The following is a 9,666-nucleotide window of genomic DNA, read 5'->3' on the forward strand; positions in this document are numbered from 1 at the left end:
AAACTATAGACTGTAAAAAATTGGTTAAAACTAACACAACAACATATAGCAATAGGTCAGTGATATTTACACATCTCTGGGTTTGCTTCTGGGTCATCTTTAACACAGCTTTTTTAAACTAGGCATTTAATTTAGCCATGTTTATGTTTAATAAGCTATGTTTACTAATTTATCGCAAAAACGTTTTTTTTTTTTTTTTTTTTTTACGCTCGTATGAGAGTTTTCAGGCAATTAAAAAATAAATATTTCGCAAAAAACTGCAATGGAAAGAGTTTTTTTGCAGTGGAGTTTTTGCGCATTTACAGGTCACCTGACGTAGATGACGCGGTGTGTTTGGACAGAAGACCAGACAGAGTTCTTTATTAAATTCATATAAGACAAAATAATAACAGGAATAATTGATTCTAACCCTCAAATAAATGCCACAATCAAGACCTCGCAGCAGATCTGAGGGAGAAACTCCTCATATGAGCAGCTCACAGTATAAGGGTCGTTCCTTACCATTAATGCTTGGATAACACACATACATCTCCTTCCATTAATAATAATGGCCAGTGCAGTGGCTGGGATATAGTACATAAACCCACCAACGTCTGTTGCCATGGTTTTTAGAATGACTTTACTTATCGCGAGAGGAAAAATTTAAGTTTTAGTCGCATGATAGTTTTGCAATAGTTCTTTGTCAACATTTAGAAAAAAAATCGCAAAAGTTTTGTGCAAATCTGTAATAGGAACACACCTATTGTGGCTCTTCAAGAGCTGGGTTTTAGCTGGACGTCAACTGCTGCTTTATTTGGAAGGGCACACAGTCTTTATAATCACAGGCAAGATTCAGGTTGATCGCAGGTTGCAAGGATCCTGATCCAGCAATAGGCCCTAGGGGAAGTTCTGCTGTGGGCCGGAGCGTTCATAACCAACGCATCGAGAGACTCTGGGCTGAACCGAACAGAGTTCTGGCTGATCACTACAAAGATCTATTTCAGTTTTAGGAGCAGCATTCACTGCTCGACTCCACTTCTGCTGTCGATATCCATGCTTTACGTCAATCAGTGGAATCACCATGCTCTCAGATCAGTCTGTGGAGGTCTGGTGTCCTGCAGCACACTGCGTGTTCATGACACAACCCATGGAAGAGACTTTATCTAACTCCAGACCAGCTGATCACAGATCTGACACTGACACTGACAGATGACCAGAAGCGTTCTTAAGAGAGAGCGCTGATCCGATGGAAGATGATGGCAGCGCTGGTATTGAGCAGTACATCTTGGTTAAAATTATTGAAGCTGAAATATCAATATTCCATTCTTCAGATCAATTATCCTGATATCCTTTACTGGAAATTAATGTAATTATCGAACAGTTGTTTGTCCAGCAAACGACCATAAGATTAACTTATCAACTTCTCATAAAAGTTATCACTTCTTATAATTCCAGGAAGATCAGTTGCCTGGCCATGAAAACTATTCTCCTGTCCTTATAGATTTATGTTACTAAAACCGTTATCAATTTGTAAAGCTTGTAGCTAGATCCAACATTTCAGGGACTCGTAATGTGGGAAATATAGCCAGAATCAATCGCAGATATATTGGGTTTTAATAATTGAACTAAGAATACATCAAACTACACAATATTCACGGATTATATGTACATAAAATACAGTTAAACAATACAAGATAACGAATAACAGTGAGAGGGAGAATAAAAGATCAGACTTAGAGAAAGATAGAATGACAGAAAAGGATGAGAGAGAGAATGAGAGAGAATTGAAGAAGAGACTGGAGGAAAAAGAGATCCTCTGGAATGATCTCTTTAGGTTATGGCAAAATCACAAACAAAGTGGACCTTGAGAGCCAACAAGGAAATCAGATCACATTAAAAGTTCAGTAAACTTATCTTGCAAAATGGTCCTCTTGTGTTGGTTGAGGAAAGCAGAGTCCTGCGTATGTCCTTAAGAGCAGCGTGCGTGTGTTCCCATCTCTCCCGGGCGAGCGAGGTCGCGGGAAATTCAAAGAGTCTCTTTCTTTGAGGTGAAGTTGCCGGGAATGATTCAGGCTAAGTTCATTCAGCTCGTGAATGAACAGAGGCGAATAGGAAACGAAACTAGACTATAGAAAACATACAAAGAAATAAAAGAGAAGAGAAGCAGGCCGAAGCCGGTCCGGACTTGGGTTTCCAAAGTTTTCCAAAGGAGGGAGAAGAGAGAGTCATCGAATCATCTTAGAGCATTCCGAACGGAAGATTTTCCTTTGTCCTGTTAGACACGCCCACTCGAATGAGTCATAAGTGAGATCGAATTTGAGAAGATTTGCTCAAGACATATGAAATGTAGAAAACAATGTACATTACTGCATTCTGCTATCGGAATTCGACTCCATTAGATTGAGAGGATTACAGAGATATCAAAAATAGAATATAGACGTTGTAGCAATGCAAAGATACATTATTATGCATTAGTATAGGCATTTGCAGTTTGATTAATGTTACAATAGGACATATATATGCTTTCCTATGCTTTATAAACACGTCTTAACACAAGAGGGATATATGTAGTACATCGAAAAGTGACGTTATGGGTAAAAGTCCCTTGTGTAGTGGGTTTCTGCATGTGTGTGTGCGTGATTGTGTGTGTGTGTCTGTTGCATCCCGTGTTACGCGTACCACGTGAGGGGTTGGGGGTTTAATTTGAAAATGGCAGTCTCAGAGACAAAGGTAGTTTTGTATGCAACTTCACTTATCATCCTGAGGAGTCGTAGAATTGATGAGGGAAGCAGTTAGTCCTAGACACTGAACGGAGCCAGTCTTTGTAATTTGCCTTTAGTTCAAAAAGAACAAACGTTAGACACAGTATGGAGGTGTTCTTGCAGCACGGTGATAGTTCGATAACAACCGGGGCCTGTTTGTTGATTAATCGATGCATCGTAAAAAAATGTCAACAAGCGGCCTGCTTGCAGACACCGCGGCACCAAGCCACATCATTTAAGGCTTTCACACTTTGAACATATATGTGCTCATATTTGTTCAGCATGAGAAAAACAATCAGGATTCGGTCAGTCGCTACATATTGGTTGCACACTTCACCACAAAATGGCACACACTTCATTCATATCACCAGATTGTTGTCTAACCAACTACACTGTTGGGCATAAAATCACTTTAGTATGCTTTGCCATAATACTAAAATAGTTCAAATTGTAGAAAATTATTCAGATTGTTCACATAAATATTTGCAGATACACTTACGCTGTTGAAACTTTTTTATTTTTTATTTTTCACCAAACAAGTCAGTGCTGGACTGGACTGAACAAAAACATGCTCACAACCCCCCCCCCCCATTTTGTCGTTACTATGGTTTTACTACAAAAAATCATAGTTAAACTATGGTAACTACAAAAAAAAAACAGTTACTACAAAAAAAACATTTTTATTTTAAAATGACTCCCATTCATTTTGGCGTCACCTTGACAGCGAATAACTTTACATCTGAGGCGTTTAAAGACTCCATTTGTCCATTGTTTATTTCAAAAGAAACACCTTGTAGGCTCCATTATCTTACGTTATGGCCCCGTAGAAGCAGTTTTTGTAAAAGTAGGCTAACGATTGCGTCATAACCATGCGACTCTCTCTCGAGATTACCGTATAGAGAGGAGGAGAAGCTTGCAGTCAATCGGGGGGACGAGGAGGCATAGAGTCCGATAAAATCAGAAAGAGAAGCCCAGAGAGTCATACAGTTGCTCCTGCTCCAGCTCATGGACAGCTCCTACTCACACTCTCCGTCTCTGCAAGATTCGGAAGGGAATGATTCAGATTTCTCTTGACACAGCTACTAGAAGACAAACGGGTTTCTCACATCACATCTACGTCGTCAAGCTCAGTGTGAGTCTGCGCAGTACGCTCGACCCCCAGGAAGCGAGTGCTTCTAATTTGCTTCACTTCTCTCCGTTGAATCCAATGGGGTCGCTGTGTCCATTTTATATACTGTCTATGGGTTTAACCTGGTGCACAAGCAGATCCGTATCCTCGCTAGAGACGCGTTGAGTTTTTCCGCTTGGAGTCGGACGCGCCCTAAGGGAACTTGAGCCTTGCGCTTTAGACCATGCGCTTAGATCGTTAAAATAGTGTCTTATTAATCTCTACAGCATTTACATGAACATCACCACATTTCTTCTTCCTTCAGGTCAGATTACAGTGCTCTACTAATTTGTTAATGGAGTCACAGCAAGATCTCAGATACCAGACAGGCTTTATTGATAGGCTGCGTAAAGAGAGAAGAAAGAAAACGTGTTGATTACAAACAGAGAATGAGGAAAAAGACTTAAACATAAACAAAAGAAGATCCCAACTCCAGTATCTGAGACTATAGTAGTCTGCTATTATGATGACATTTCTGTCTTTCTGTTGTTATTTACTAATGTTGCTCTAAACATGTTTAATGTGATTGTTTTTATGGTACAGAATAAGAACACTTGAACAGACTGAATTTATCCTGTAATTATCCTGGCAATCGTTCGCTCTGCTGCAGATCTCAAATCTGGGAATGCTTTAGATTACAGCCCAGAAAGTAAAACGAATTTACTGCTTAACTTTCAGTAATTATAGTGTAGCTATAAAGCACTTACAAGTGTAAGGGAACAATATGTTAAGTTTGGAGAATAAAGGGGAAACAACCAGGAGAATCAACAAATCATTTACTGTAAGTATTTTAGAACTAAGGGATACTTATTCTACTATGATACAACAATATTACATTTGGGAGCAATGTAGTGAGAACATAAACTGCGTACCATCTTGTAATAAGAGTGTATCAGGGTGCATATCTGTGCTTATACAGGGATTTATTTTGATATCAAAAGTGCAGCTGTTTTATTTTGGGCTTTCGTGTTTCAAGAAAAGTATGAGTAAAACTATTGCTTTTTTTTATACTGGGGAAATATACTCTTGTTCCATGTAGTTTCAGGAAAAGCACAATAAAAACACATTGTCAATCTTTAGAGATGCTCTTGTGCTTCAGTTCAGTCTCAAGATGTTTTTCTTGCAAAATTAATCTGTTTTGTGTGCAAGAGGGGAAACATCAGCCAATATTTAACCCTTTCTCAAACTCTTGATGTTGTTTCAGGCTCTATTAGAACAGGTTTTCCTGCTTGAATGTTGATTATTCTCCTCATATTCTCCATTGTTGCGGCTCCTCTCTTCCCAGTCTGTCAGTAGTGCTCTGTTTACTTCCTGTCTCTATGAAGCCCCTCCTTCTGAAGAGCACACTGTCCTCTGATTGGTCGGCTGGAGCAGTCTGTTGTGATTGGTTGAGAGCTTCAAGTGTGTTTGGGAAATGTCCCGCCCCTTTCCATAACCACAAGTTTCAAAGCAATACTAACTAACTCAACCAGGCCCCGCCCCTTTATTCTGCGCATTAATTATTATAATGAGGAATAATGTGACGTGTTCGTTCCCGGAAGAAACTCAAGACTACAGTGGAGGCGTTTCAGGAGTTCAGAAACACTGACACTGATATAGAGAAGAACTCATGATCAAACAACAACATTACACACTAAAGACGGATAAAGATGGACAAGAGCAGGATCAGACCTGCTCGCCGATGAGCCTGTGGACAGGGCCCTGGGACGGGGAGGGGAATCCACTCATTTCCCAATCACTGATCCTGGTTTCATCACGGGACTCGTGAACTCAAGCGGCAAGTCACTGAAGCACAGCTACAGCTTCTGCCGAACGTGTTATCCAGCACAGAAGACTGAGAGCTGCTCTTTCTCTGAGCTATAAACAGCACTGAAGACTCCAGGTCCAGATCCTGGGACAGTCCTGCAAACTCTAGAGATGCTCCTAAAACTCCCTCTGGGATTGAGAGTAATGCACTGGCCCAGGTCGAGTGTTTCTGGCCTGTTTTATAAGACAGTGGTTAAACTGCCAGACTCAAGCATCTCCATTCAACACACGCTCCCCTGAGACTGATGTCATGACAGCGTGGCCACACACAGAAGACCAGAGGCCTGTAGAAGCGGCCCTCAGTTGGACTCAGTCCTCAGAGCTGTCGGATGAGTGATGGGACACGGAAGTCAAGTCAAGTCAAGTCATCTTCATTTATATAGCGCTTTTAACAATGTAGATTGCTTCAAAGCAGCTTTACAGAGATAAGCGTATAATTTAAGGTAACAGAGATTGTTTTGGCTTTACAGCAGAGTTAAGTTATTTCCATCTAAAGTTAGTTTTGATTGATTTGCTTCCGTCACAACGATAATTTGTTATTAAATTAGGGGCCGCTAAGACGACACCATTCTCTCTACACAGACTTTAAACGCGAACCTGTGAGAAACGCTGATGGCGTTCACATGCGCATTTAGAATGGGTTCTATAGTTATGTGCGTTAGAATATACGCAGGTTTGGAATTCCCTACAAGCCAAGCCTAAACAAAATACTTGTCTTTCCTTATAAATTTTGATAAAGAATTTTATTTTATTTGTTGCTTTGGGGTAGGAACACGAAACGAATTTTCCCGACAACGCCTTATCTGTAGAGTGGTAGAGGGATCCTCCATAGGGAGAGACTAGTTGGCACTTCAGCACTGCGTTGTCATCGGTCCAGGCGAAGGTCCTTCGTCAGATCTGGATACGGCCTGGATCCGGCAGGCTGCAGGAAAACCTCGGGATAAACACAGACACTAAAATTAGCGTAGATGCCATTCTAACCTAACCCTAATATGAAGTGCATGGGGAAGTATGGATGGGAAGATGAACCGGAGCTCTTGGACTCTTCCCGGATCAGGGTCAGCGCTGCTTGACCAGGTCTATAATTGACATAGTTTTATAATTCTTTTCTTTAGAAAACAAATCAAAATGAAAATAAATGATGAAATGCTAAAGTTGTTATAATTGCACATTGATATGAAGCTCTTTCTTCACACAGAACTCTCCAGTCATCTTTAAACTAGTGAGGAAGAGTTGAGATGCGCATTACTCTTAACAAACCAGCTCAACTTTTGTGATGAATAATCTGATAATTTTTTTTAAAGATGCAAATAAAAATGTGAAAAAAGGCCAACACCTTTAATTTTTAAAAGATTTAATTCAGCTGATTATCAAAAATAGACATTAACTCATGATTATTTTATATACAATTTTGTGCATTGAATTCCCAGCAAAAATAACTACCATGCAGAGGTGGACAAAGTACACAACTTCCTTACTTGAGTGAAAGTACAGACACTACCGGTCAAATATTACTCCGGTACAAGTAAAAGTTGTAAAGACCCATTTTTACTGAAGTAAAATCACAAAAGTACTTGTTTTTAAAAGTACATAAGTATCAAAAGTAAATGTCAATGCTTTGTTGCCTAACCCTCAAATCAATATCAGATGTGTTTCCAGAACACAGTTCCAGTGGGATTGAATGTGGGATTGAATAAGTCACTCAATAACGTCCACAATGGTTTCGGACACCCAAATGGCTGATCCCTCAGATACTGCCCTATTTAAAGGAGAACTTGGTAGCTTTTTTAACTTAATAAAACTGTCTAGAAATCATTTGGATGGTTAAACAACCTGTTCTGGTGATATTGGTGACTTTCCCCACTCCCCCCAGCGTTCCCAGGCGGAAAACCAACCTTGCAACTTGTTCACTACCGTCCCGGCAAGAAATTGGAAGTCTCGTGAGAAGCGAAAGCGAGAACGAGCGCGAAACACAAATTGCTTTACGGCAATTCGACATAAACACACACGCATGTATGATGTATTACCAGATTACCCACCTCGATAGACATAACTCCACACGATACAGTTGGCTTGCTCCGATCAAAACAAACGCACATGAGCAGCGGTAGAGAAGGGGAGGAGGCCGCCGCAAGTGAGTTTTTTACGACTGTGTTGTGAAATATACGCCCCACAGCTGTAGGGGGAGCTCGTGGGGAAAACATGCGACAACAAAAGGGAAAATCAGCGAAGAAGTGACTAGAGTTCGCTAGAGTTGCCGAGTTCGGCTTTAAAGTTTTTTGGCTTTTAGTATATGTTAACCTTATTGTTATCTAGCTAGTGTGCACCAAAACAATGACAAAATTCGCATTTAGAAGTGCAAACCCAACGCTGAAAATGAAAATCAGGTTGATGTCAGAATCCAACGCCAGATTGACATTAATCTCCAAAGTTGGACAGACGTATTGTGGTTGAAAACGAAAATCGGGTTGACGTCAGAAACCAACATCAGTCGAGTTCCAACGTCAATCTGATTTTCATTTCCAACCAAAATCATCCCCTGACTGACGTTACTACTCTCTACTCGAGGACCTTGACAGAATTGTAGTGGAGTAAAAATGACAATATTTGTCTTTCAAATGTAGTCAAGTTAAAGTAAAAAGTTTCCAGAAAAAATAATACTCAAGTAAAGTACAGATATTCAAAAAGTGTACTTAAGTACAGTACTCAAGTAAATGTCCTTTGTGACGGTCCACCTCTGCTACCATGATATCAGATATGTATAATTCATGCCATAATGTGATATTCTGGTGTAAACTTACTGTCAGCCACAGTTCGGCTCATAACTGCTACACACGGCAGATCACACAATAGATATGGCTGCAAAATGTTTTTTTAAATTCATTACAAAATGAAAGGGTAAACGACACACAATCCTGAAGCCATCAGCGTTTGCTGGGATGCTTTTTCAGATTTGTTTCATTTTTTACTTCAAATGACTCATATCACTACAGTAATATCAGTGGGATATTTCAGGGTTAACTTAAACTCAGACACATACCTCTGTTCCTCAGACGAGCTGAACTCCTGATGTAAACACACTGAATCCTTCAGGAATGATCTGGGGTGTGTGATGCGGTGTCATTCCTGTTACTGAACTGTGTGTGAACAGAACCGGATGAATGCATGTGAAGCAGAACAGATAACAGTGAACCCAGAATGATGTTTCAATGTCAAAGGCTGTTTTCTCCAGCTGTGTTGGACGGGACGGCCAGTGCTTCTCTACGGCTGACCAACACAGTGTTTGAAGGACTGGATGCTCTTCATTAAACACAATAGTTGTTTGGGGATTGTTAATTGTATGAGTGTTAAATACTTGAATACTTATAAGTAATCCCATGGCACACTTGGAGGTTAGTGAACTCCAGAACCTGTTGGAGAACATCTGAACTGGCCTTGCTTTAAATCACAAGAAATCCAATTGCTTGTCATTGTAAAGTGACTCAAAATAACACTATAGACATGTTTTCACAGTCATTCTTCATTACTAATGGCTCATGTCGTTCAAACACCTTTGTAAATACATAAATATAGAAAAACATCACATGTAAACAACCAGCTTCAAATATTTGAAGATTCATTGAAATTGCACACATGATTTCTCATAGGGAAACACGAGTAAACGAGAGCTGGAAGAGAGTGAGGATGAGATGAATGCATTTCAGTTCTCTTTCATCAAGAAAGAGGAGCGATTGATCAACAAGATAAAAAATATAAAACTTTAAATTCTTTACACATATATACAGTGTTGCACAAGAAGATATTCACAGAGTCTTTATGCTGCTCTTCAGGGAAACCATTGGAATGGTAAATTCATTTCCTCAGTCTATGTTCATCCGTTCTCAAACCAGCCTAGAAAACTGCAGTAGCTCAAGAGTTTATATTCCAACCCATCCCATAGTTTCAGTCCCC

The sequence above is a fragment of the Scardinius erythrophthalmus genome (genome assembly GCF_964197995.2).
Source record: "Scardinius erythrophthalmus genome assembly, chromosome: 11".
Lineage (NCBI taxonomy): Eukaryota > Metazoa > Chordata > Actinopteri > Cypriniformes > Leuciscidae > Scardinius > Scardinius erythrophthalmus.